This window comes from Microtus pennsylvanicus, chromosome 1, assembly GCF_037038515.1.
Source record: "Microtus pennsylvanicus isolate mMicPen1 chromosome 1, mMicPen1.hap1, whole genome shotgun sequence".
NCBI lineage: Eukaryota > Metazoa > Chordata > Mammalia > Rodentia > Cricetidae > Microtus > Microtus pennsylvanicus.
In genome coordinates this window covers 47556122-47567057 of record NC_134579.1, presented here as the reverse complement: position 1 = coordinate 47567057, position 10936 = coordinate 47556122, and the positions used below count along the sequence as shown (strand labels likewise).

The following is a 10936-nucleotide window of genomic DNA, read 5'->3' as shown; positions in this document are numbered from 1 at the left end:
AGACTGAAAAGGTAGAAACTCAGGATGGGAAGGCTTCCTGAGGGACAGATATGAAGAATGAGTGAGAGGAAAGCATTATCTTACCCAAAGTAAGTGTTTTAACAGTAAAGAGAACTTTTACAAATATATACAAGAATAGAGGAGGAGCAAGCTTTGGAGAGAGGATTAAAAATTCTGTTTTAAACAGTCATTTTTAAATGCCTATTTTATACTTGAGGGAGTATGTTAATTATCTACATGTATGAATCTGGGATTTGCGCAGCAGATGATAAGTTTTGGAATATAGAGGATATGATCTCCATGGAGACACATTATAAAGTATCGCTCTCTAATTGGTACCCTTCACTGACAATGTGCTGCCAGGAGGGGGAGTGTTAGGTCAGTATTCGGTTTATTTCTCTAACAGTACCATGGTATCTCCAGGTCAGAGAACACACAGCAACAATCAACACAGATGCATGGCCAGTTATCAAAGCCGGTGACCACATGGCCATCAACAGAGACTGAAAAGTTAATGAGCCAACCTTGTCAGACGAAGGTATAATTTGTAGAATGTGATTATTTTCTGTCACTGTATTCTTTAAATTTAAGAAGTAACCTTACAAATTTGGTCATGCAGTGCCTAGTGGCAATTATCATTTTGGAGAAAAATAGTTCTTTCAATGTACAATTCTATTCTGAAAGCAGTGAATTCAAGTGATGTTATGCTTTTGTTAACGCCCTTACATTTTGACATTAAGATTAGGTTTAACTGATACATAACAATTATAGATATTTTTGGAGCACCATGTAGATTTGATCATGTCATACCTATCTTTCTGTCTGGATTTTTTTTACTTAAACATAGATGAACCCCAAGTTCTGTCCATGTTGCTGCAAATGGCAGGCTTTCCTTTTATGGCCAAATACTGTTCACAAGGGTGTGTGCACCACACTTCTCACTCTGGTCATCATTTCCACACAGGCAGTCGCTTCATCTCTCACCTGTTATAAATAGTGCCCAGACATCTCTTCAACATTTCAACATTGATTTCTTTTCCCTTTGAATGTATATCCTGAAATAGTATAGCTTTATCACATAGCACCTTTGTTTTCAACTTTTGAGAAGTTTTCATGCCGTTTTTCAAAATGGCCACTCTAATTTCTACTTCACCTCCACTGTGCAGGGGTTGCCTTCTTCATCTGCACACCCACTTTTCTTTGGTGTTTTTAATAGTACCTATTTTATTTAATAGTAGCATACTTTTGTGGAGTAAGCTGTTATCTTCTGGTGGCTTGATTGGCATTTTCCCGATGATTAGTGATGTTAAGAATTTCTCATGTGCCCACTAGCCATTTTGTATGTTTTTTTTTTGAGATAGGTCTATTTAGGTTTATTGTTCATAAAACCAAGTAGTTTTTTTCCTAAGTTCCTTATATGTTTTCAAATATCAAATCCTTTTCAGAAGTGGAGTTTGTAAATATTTTCTTCTTTTCAGAAGATATTCCCCTTCTTGCTACTGATGACTATTTTCCTTGTTGACCAGAAGTCTTTTACTATCATGTAATTTGGTTGTTTATTTTGCTTTTGTTGCCTGGGGTTTTGGAACCTTGTCTGAAATGTCCATAGTCCTTACTGTTTCCACTTCCCCGAATGTTTTTCCTAATATTTATTCTAGTGGTTTTATCATCCTATATTTATAGAATTTTGTATTTATATTTTAAAACCTATATTATGTATAAACATATATGCAATATATAATATTCATATATTGCACATATAAATGTATAATATATAAACTTATATATAATATAGGTTTTCAAATACTATATTTGAGCTGTCCTTCTGGTTGTATTTGATTTTTACAACTTGTGTGAGAGATCACTCTACTTTTATCCTCTTGCATGTGAGTTATCCAATTTCCCTAACATTATTTATTTATTTATTTGCTGTCTTTTCCCAATATGTTCGTGTGCTCTTAGTACTGTTATTGAAAATTGATTTTCTGTAAATGTGTGGGTTTATTGAAGTCTTTATTCTGTTCTGTTTATCTATGTGTCTGTGTTTTGCAAATAAATACCATGTTGCTTTGATTACCTCCAGTTTCATGGTATCTGTTGAAGTCAGGAGGTCCAGTGTCTTTAAGGTTCTTTTACTAGTTATGTGGAGAATGTCATAGAATTTGTATGGCCTCTGGAGCACATTGAGTTCTATAGACTATTTAAACTCCCCCAGTCTATGAAAACAGAGTGTCTTTTCAGTGTGTGTACCTTCTTTGACTTCTCTGTCTGATATTTGATGATTTTTTTTTCACTGTGACAAGCTTTGGGAAGACTGATGACCTTCTAGTGTTATTTGTCTCACCTCATCTTTGCTATATGTTTATCAAGTCTTTCCTTTGTAGGAAAACTCACATTGTTCTCTGTATATGAATTTTGTAATTTTCACTGATCTAACGCCTTGGTTCTTTTTATTTGTTCACTGTCATGAATGGAATCCTTATTTGTACTTGGAATCTCAGTGGCTGTCAGAAATAAAGGAAAGTTCCTTGGTAGTACCGGCAACATTGTGTTTGGAATGCTGGCAAGGTCTATATCTACTTGACACTAACTAGAGTCACTGGAGAGGAGGGAACCTCAACTGAGAAAGTGCCTTGAAAAGATCGGGCTATAGGCAGGCCTGTAGGTTCTTTTCTTTATTAGTGATTGATGGAGGAGGGCCCAGTCCATTGTGGGTGGTGTCACACCTAAAATGGTGGCTCTGGGTTCTACAAGAAAGCAGGGTTTAGTGTAATGCCTGCATTACTCTCTATGGTACAGTTTGTGCTACTGTACCATTCGAGAGCCAGGCAAGGGCCTGGAGATTAAAGGAACACACAAGAGACATGGGTCATTCCTGAGGAGAGAATGCCGAATGCCCTTTATTCAAGCTTAGGAAAAACCTTATATACCTAGCTGCTGCACAATGGAAATCCCCCCAGGCAGGTGGAAAATTACGAAGCCCATGAGAGAGTAAAGAGTGGCCCTATAGCTAACCATCAGGGGCAGAGGGAGCACAGGAACAAACACGATGTTTAGCCGAAATCTGCAACAAGATGTCTGGCCAGAAGCTGTCCTCAAGATGAACCCCGAGAGGAGGGGTAGACCCGTGGGCCCTACAGCTGAGATTTCCATAAAGAGCAAGCCAGTAATCAGCACCCCTGCATGACCTCTGCATCAGCTTCTGCCTCCAGGTCCCTGCTCTGTTTGAGTTGCTGCCTGACTTCCTTTGATGATAAACAGTAATCAAAGTATAAGCCAAATCAACACTTTCTTCCCCAACTTAGTTTAGGTCATTTTGTTTCACTAAAGAAGCATAAACTCTAAAGCAAGTTGATACCAGCATTGTAGGGTATTTCTGTGACAGACTTGACCATGTAGTTTAGTGGTGGATTGTGGAAAATTTTTTAGAACATTGTGTAAGAAAAGCCATTGCATGTTCATTCATTGTTTGATTCAGTAAGAGAATGGAGGATGTTGAGAGCAATGAAAAAGATGGAGGAATGGCTTGTGAAGTTTTAGAGTTAATTTTAAAGACTTTATTGGGGATATTTGTTATTTTGCATTAAGATTCTGTGTTTCTAGTTAGCTGGGGCTGAAGAATCAGCTGTGATTAACAAGATACCTACTACAGTAAAACCTTTGCTTTGCTGGGGTAATTGAAGCTGGATTACTGGGACAGAGAAATTTAATGGTGAAAGAGATATCTTGATTGAGGGAGCCACTGTAGGATTAGCATCAACCTGGCTCTGGAGAAATCCCCAGGAATCCACAAGGATGACCCCAGCAATAGAGGAGAGGGGGCCTGATCTTGACTTGCCCAGTAGTCAGACTTATGAATGTCTTAAATATCATCGTAGAATCTTCATTCAGCAACTGATGAAAACAGGCAGAGACCCACATTGGACTACTGGACTGAGCTCCCAAAGTCCAGCTGAAGAGTGGAAGAAATGAGAATTTGAGCAAAGAGTTTAAGACCATGATGGGAATACCCACTAAAACAGTTTACCTGAGATAATAGGAGTACACCAACTCCAGCCAGACTGGGAAGGCTCAAACACGGGAGCAAACTGGTCTCTCCAAGTGTGGTTGTTTTGTGCCTAGACTCTTGTCCCCAAAGATACCACTAGGGATCCAGGACTTAGATGGAAAAAAGCAAGGTTTATTTCAAAGCACCGTATTAGCCTAGGCAAGGAACTCATCCAGTACACTCAACGCAGTGAGCGTGGGAGGAGCTGCCTCCCAAAGACTTTATAGACAATCTTGCAGGACCACCAGTTCTCACCTAATTTGCATAAGTAGTCCTAATTGAGGACAGCAAATGATTACAAAAGGGCGTGGAATACAATAAGCATGATATCATTATGAAAATGAAGCATGGACATAAGTATGTTCTCAGTTGTCCTGTTCCTACTTGTCCTTGGATTGTGCAAATGAAGCATACTATGGACATATTTTTAATTGGCCAGTTCTTGGCTATTCTTGAGGCAATGCTCTCCCAGTTGTCATCTGCTGTAGCGTTGGCCCTTGTCATATGTGAAGTGTTTTTCAGAATAGCCTAGCCTAAACGTGTGGATCAGGCGGAAAGCGATTAGGTCACTCTGACGCTCTCACCAGTTTTTCATTTCTCTCAGTTGACAGTCGCATGGCTGGGGCAGACTGAGGGGCCACTGGCAGTTGTACCAGGATTTATCCCTACTGCTTGTACTGTCTTTTTGGCAACCTATTCTCTTTAGATGGATGCCTTGCTTAGCCTGGATATAGTGAAGAGGGAGGCCCTTGGACCTTCCACAGGGAAGTGTCCCTTGCCCTCTCTGGTGATTGGACGGGGGTGGGCTGGGAGGGTATGTGGAGGGAGTGGGAGGAGGGAAGGGAGTGGGAACTCGGATTGTGGAAAAGAATAGTTTGTTTTCAGATAGATAGATAGATAGATAGATAGATAGATAGATAGATAGATAAACCTTCATCATTGAGGAGAAATCTTCTGGGAAGATTTTATGAGATTCCCCACACAGAAGTTGTGTTACAGAGGTGTCAACTGCTGAACATGTTGCTAGCAGCTGAACTTAATTGTGTGAGAGTCACTGAGGTGATATTGGTTTTAAATGAATAAAGAGACTATGGAGAACAGCTGAGTCTTGGTACTATGAGAGGCCAGGAGAGGACTTTAATGGCAGAGAATTTAAGGGCTCGTGGAGATAAGTTGAGGCTTGTCACTCCAAAGAGAGCCTAGGAGAGGCTATTGGTGAAAGTGGAGCGCAATTTTAGCAGAAGAACTCAGAATTTTGGAGATACAAGAACCACGAGAAGACCTTTGAGAACAGCAGCAGCAGAGGAGTGGAGCCAATGGGAGCCCAGAAGACAAGCTGTGTGGGCTGCAGAAGGCAGAGCTGGGGAAGTGAAACAAGGCCTTTAGAGGAGCTAAAAGACTGTGTGTAAATTGTAGACTTTGGATGTTGAGTTATTTTGACTGTTGGAGTTCGGTTTTGCTTCATATTGTGACTCTGTCCTGGTTCATCCCTCGTGAAATAAGAAAGTATTCCTTTTTTTTTAATTTTACAATACTATAATACAATCAAGAAATGGCATTTGAAGAAACTTTAGGTTTTAAGAGACTTTGGATTTCTTAAAGAGACTGAATTTTAAAGTGTTTGAATTTGTAAAGACTGTGGAACTTAAGTGATTATTGTTTTTAAAGGGAAGATCTTGGGGATGAATAAAAAAGGAAGGTTATGATATAATAGCGATGTATTTACAAGTGTAGTTGACAAAGGGTCATTTGTGCTGGTTAGTTTTATGTCAACTTGACACAAGATAGAGTCACTGCAGAAGCCTAATTTGAGAAAATACCTCAATCAGATTGGAGTATAAGCAGGCCTCTAGGTTATTTTCTTTATTTGTAATTTATGTGGGTGGGCCCACCTCTGGGAAGTTGGTCCTGGGTTCAATAAGAAAGCAGGCTGAGCAGACTGTAAAGAGCAAGCCAGTAAGCAATACCGAGCCATGACCTCTGAATCAGTTGCCGCCTCCCGTTCTGATCCTGCCTGAGCTCCTGTCCTTTGATGATGAATAGTGATATGGAAGTAAAAGCCAAATAAACGTTTCCTTCCCCAGCTTACTTTTGGTTATGGCATTTCATCACAGCAATAGAAACCCTCACTAAGACAAGATGCAAAGTCTTTTGACTGATTCTGATTGTTCCCTATGCACATGGTCATCTCTCACAAATAACACTAATGTGGGATCTCTGAATTTAAACATAATAATTACGACATTTGATACATGCTGGCTGTTAAGAATCTTATTGTGTGTAAGAAATGTCTTACTATTCTGATTTTTAAAATAATTACCATAGAAATGCAATTGATGGCTGGGGAAATAACGTTCTAAGTAAAGTGCCTATCTGGCAAATATGAGAACTTGCATTCTACCCCTAGAAATCACATAAAAATTTCAGATATAGTTCAGAAGTCTACTGCTCTTCTGGAGGTCATGTTGGGTACCTAGATTCCCAGGTAAGACCCACCCATCCTAGGCATTCAAAGATGCCTCAGATCCCACCAAGTTTTTCCCAACAGCACCCTTTACCTCACTTCCATATCCAGGCCCACAACCCTGGAAGAAGCCTACAACTCTACTGGAGGCTATGCTGGTACCAAGGTAAGACCTGCCCTCCTCAGAGCTGCCCACCTTACCCAACAGCATTCCCCGCATCTCTGTATGCCAGTCCACAATTCCAGCAGAAGCACACTGCTCCACACACTGGTTCCCAGAGCCCCAGAAGTCATGCCAGTATACAGAATCCCAGGTGCCACACCAGCTCCCAGAACCCCAGTATCCCAGAGGCAATACTGGTACCCAAAACCTTAGTGGAGATACCCTATTGGACCCAAGGACTCATGGATCACCAGAAACACAGGCCACTCAGACTTGCAAAGAAAGAGAAAACAAGGAGAAAAGTATCCATCCAACAAAGATACATGCAGAAATCAGCACCTAAACCTATAATTACCCTAAGTCCAGATGTCTAGACACCAATGGAAGAACACAATCAACAACAGAGCACTATGCCAGAGCCTAGCTATCTTACTGCAGCAATCTCTAAATATTCCAACACAGCTGGAGCACAAGAAAACAACCTTAAAACCAACTTTATGGTAGGGGTTCTTAAAGAGGAAATGAATATATCCCATAAAGAAATCCAGGAGAACACAAACAAACAATGAGAAGAACTGAATAAATCCCTTAAAAATGTCTCTCTCTCTCTCTCTCTCTCTCTCTCTCTCTCTCTCTCTCTCTCTCTCTCTTTATCTATCTATCTATCTATCTATCTATCTATCTATCTATCTATCTATCTATATGTGTGTGTGTGTGTGTGTGTGTATAAAGGAAATTAATAAAACTATTCAAGACCTCAAAATGGAAGTCAAAACAATAAAGAAAACACAAGCTAAGGAAATTCTGGAGATAGAAAGTCTAGTTAAGTGAACAGGAACAACAGTTGCAAGCATGATCAACAGAATACAAGAGATGCAAAACACTGTCTCAGCTTTAGAATGTATAGAAGAAATTGATTCAGCAGTCAATGAAAATGTTAAGTCTAAAAAATTCCTGACATAAAACATTCAAGAAATCTAGGCCACTATGAAAAGACAAAACCTAAGAATATTATGAATAGAAGGAAAAGAATCCCATCTCAAAAATCCAGAATATTTTTAATAAAATCATAGAAAAAATCTTAGCATTGAGAAGGACATGCCTAAAAAGGTACAAGAAGATTACAAAACACCAAATAGATTGGACTGTAAGAACAAGACATCTCCCATCCTAATCAAAACTTTAAACATACAGAACAAAGAAAGCTGCAAGGGAATAAGGCCAAATAACATAGAAAGGTAGACCTACTAAAATTACACCTGACTTCTCAAACCCAGAATGACATGGACAGATATCTTACAGACTCTGAGAGACCTCAGATGCCAGCTTAGACTGTTCCCAGCAAAACTTTCAATCACCATACATGGAAAAACACAATACTCTCTATCAAAGTCAAATTTAGCCACTTGAATTTCTTCTGTTGAGAATTCTCTGTTCAGTTCAGTGCCCCATTTTTTAATTGGGTTAATTAGCATTTTAAAGTCTAGTTTCTTGAGTTCTTTATATATTTTGGAGATCAGACCTTTGTCCATTGTGGGGTTGGTGAAGATCTTCTCCCAGTCAGTGGGTTGCCTTTTTGTCTTAATGACAGTGTCCTTTGCTTTACAGAAGCTTCTCAGTTTTAGGAGAAACTAAATTCCCATTTATTCAATGTTGCCCTTATTGTCTGTGCTACTGGGGTTATATGTAGGAAGTGGTCTTCTGTGCCCATGTGGTGTAGACTACTTCCCACTTTCTCTTCTGTCAGGTTCAGTGTGTTCAGATTAATATTGAGGTCTCTAATCCATTTGGACTTGAGTTTTGTGCATGGTGATATATATGGATCTATTTTCTTTCTTCTACAGGTTGACATCCAGTTATGCCAGCACCATTTGTTGAAGATGCTTTCTTTCTTCCATTGAATATTTTTAGCTCCTTTGTCAAAAATCAGGTGTTCATAGGTTTGTGGGTAATAGCTGGGTCTTCTATTCAATTCCATTGGCTGATTTCTCCATTTTTATGCCAATACCAAGCTGTTTTCAATATTGTAGCTCTGTAATAGAGTTTGAAGTCAAAGAAAGGGAGGGTGTGGAGAGCTTGGGGGAATGGGAGGGTTCGGATGGAGTAAGGGTGAATATGGGAACATGGAAGTATATATCTTAATTAAGGGAGCCATTTTAGGGTTGGCAAGAGACTTTACTCTAGAGCGGTTCCCAGGTGTCCAAGGAGATGTCCCCAGCTAGTTCCTTGGGCAGCTGACAAGAGGGAGCCTGAAATGGCCCTATCCTATTGCCATACTGATGAATATCTTGCATATCACCATAGAACCTTCATCTGGCGATGGATGGAGATAGAGACAGAGACCCACTTTGGAGCACTGGGCTGAGCTCCCAAAGTCCAAATGAGGAGCTGAAGGAGGGAGAACATGAGCAAGGAGGTCAGGACCACGAGGGGTGCACCCACCCACTGAGATGGTGGGGCTGATCTAATGGGAGCTCATCAAGGCCAGCTGAACTGGGAATGATAGAGCATATGATTAAACCGGACTCTCTGAACATGGCAGACAATAAGTGCTGACTGAGAAGCCAAGGACAATGGCACTGGGTTTTGATCCTACTACATGTACTGGCTTTGTGGGAGCCTAGTCTGTTTGGTTGTTCACCTTCCTAGAACTGGATGGAATGGGGGAGGACCTTGGACTTCCCACAGAGCAGGGAACCCTGACTGTTCTTTGGACTGGGGAGGGAAAGGAGGGGAGTGGGGGTGGAATGGGAGGAAGTGAAAATTATAATAATAACAATAATAATAATAAACAACAAAGTCAAATTTAAGCACTATCTATCCACATATCCAGAACTACAGAAGGTACTAAAGGGAAAACTCCATTCCAAGGAGGCTAACTCCACCCAACAGAAACACAGGAAATAAATAATCTCACACCAGAAAAACCAAAAGAAGGGAAGCACACAATATGTGAATGCACTCACTCATATGTACACACACACATTCTATTACCACCATCACCAAAATAACAAAACTTAACAATAATTGGTTATTAATATCTCTCAATATCAATGGGTTCAATTTTATCAAAAAAGACAAAGGCTAGCAGAATGGATGTGAAAACAGGATCCATTCTTCTGCTGCATACAAGAAACACACCTCATCATCAAAGATAGACTGTACCCCATAATAAAGAGTTGGAAAAAGATTTCCAAGCAAATGGACACTAGAAGTAAACTGGTGTAGCCATTCTAATATCTAACAAAAAAGATTTCCAACCAAAATCAATCAAAAGAGATAGGGAAGGATACTTCATACTCATCAAAGGAAAATCCACCAAGGTGATGTTTTAATTCTCTACATCTATGCCCCCAAAATAAGGGCAGTCACATTTGTAAAAGAAACATTACTAAACCTTAAATCACACTTAGAACCCCACACATTAATAGTGGGAAACATCATCACCCTACATTCTCCAATTAACAGGACCTCCAGATGAAAACTAAACAGAGAAATAATGAAACTAACAGGCATTATGAATCAAATGGACCTAACAGATATCTACAAGATATCCCAACCACAAAAGAATATACCTGCTTCTCAGTACCTCACAGAACTTTCTCCAAAAACTGATCACATACTTGTTCACAAACTAAGTCTTGAGAGATACAATAAAATTGAAATAACCCCTGAATCCCGTCAGACCACCATGATTAAAGTTGAATTTCAACAGCAGAAACAACAGAAAGCCCACAAATTTATGGATTCTGAACAAGTCTCTACTGAATGACCACTGCTTCACAGAAGAAATAAGAAAGTAAAGAGTTTCTAGAATTCAATGAAAATGAATGCACAACATATTCACACTTATGGGACACAATGAAAGTGGTACAAAGAGGAAAGTTCATAGCATTAAGTGTCTACATTAAAAAGTTAGTGAGATCTCATACTAGCAACTTAATAGTATCCCTAAAATCTCTAGAACAAAAAGAAGCAAACACAGCCAAGAGGTGGGAAATAATCAACCTCAGAGCTGAAATCAATAAAATAGAAACAAAGAGAACAGTACAAAGAATTAAGGAAACAAAGAATTGCTTCTCTGAGAAAACTCAACAGATACACAAACCCTTATTCAAACTAACTAAAAGACACAGAGAAAATATCCTAACTAACAAAATCAGAAATAAAAAGGGGACATAAAAAGAGACAAATCCAGACAATTATTAAGTCATACTTCAAAAGCCTATATTCCACAAAATCAGAAAATGTAAAATAAATG

The 10936-nt window shown here is 39.4% G+C and overlaps 1 long non-coding RNA gene across 1 annotated transcript; it reads left to right on the top strand.

The window, feature by feature from the left end:
- Window positions 1-428: 428 nt before the first annotated feature.
- Window positions 429-8681, top strand: LOC142839185 (uncharacterized). Its single transcript, XR_012908709.1, has 3 exons — window positions 429-538; window positions 6624-6678; window positions 8520-8681. It is a non-coding gene; the product is annotated as an uncharacterized LOC142839185 (long non-coding RNA).
- Window positions 8682-10936: the final 2255 nt, after the last annotated feature.